A 740-nucleotide genomic window follows, 5' to 3' on the forward strand; every position below is an offset into this window, starting at 1 on the left:
TGTAGAATTTCCACTCAGCCAGCCTTCCTGTGGTTCTGGATGATATCGGTTTTGTCTTTTAGTTGTATTTTTGAAGTGGTTGTGCGAGGCAGCAATTTCAGGTGTTAACCTATGCCGCCACCTTGGTTTCTCCATTATTAAGTCTTAATATCTCGTAGTGTAAATTCTTCAGTTTTGTTTTTCTTCAGGATTGTCTTGGTTATTCTTAGTCCTTGCATTTCTTTATACATTTTAGAAGCAGTTGTTAATTCCCACAAAAAAAATTTTTCCTGGGGTTTTGACTGGGATTATATAGAACATATAGAACAATATGGGAAGAGCTGACAATTAAACAACGCTGAGTTTTCCAATCCCTAAATATGGCATATTCCTCCATCACTTGGGTCTTCTTTGTGATTTTCCCTGTAGAGGTTTTGCACATCTTTAGTTAAATTTATTACTAGATATTTTTATGTGTGTTTTTTTTTATACTTTTCAAATGGTACTCCTCTTCTGATTTTTGGCATATAGAGAGATACAACTAATTTTTTAAAATATTTTTTATTGATTTCAGAGAGAGGAAGGGAGAGGGAGAGATAGAAACATCAATGATAAGAGAGAATCTTTGATTGGCTGCCTCCTGTACACCTCCTACTGGGGATCGAGCCCACAACCCATGCATGTGCCCTGATTGGGAATCAAACCATGATATCTTGGTTCATGGGTTGAAACGCAACCACTTAGCCACACTGGCTGGGTGG

Source organism: Myotis brandtii, unplaced genomic scaffold (genome assembly GCF_000412655.1).
Source record: "Myotis brandtii unplaced genomic scaffold, ASM41265v1 scaffold190, whole genome shotgun sequence".
Classification (NCBI taxonomy): Eukaryota; Metazoa; Chordata; class Mammalia; order Chiroptera; family Vespertilionidae; genus Myotis; species Myotis brandtii.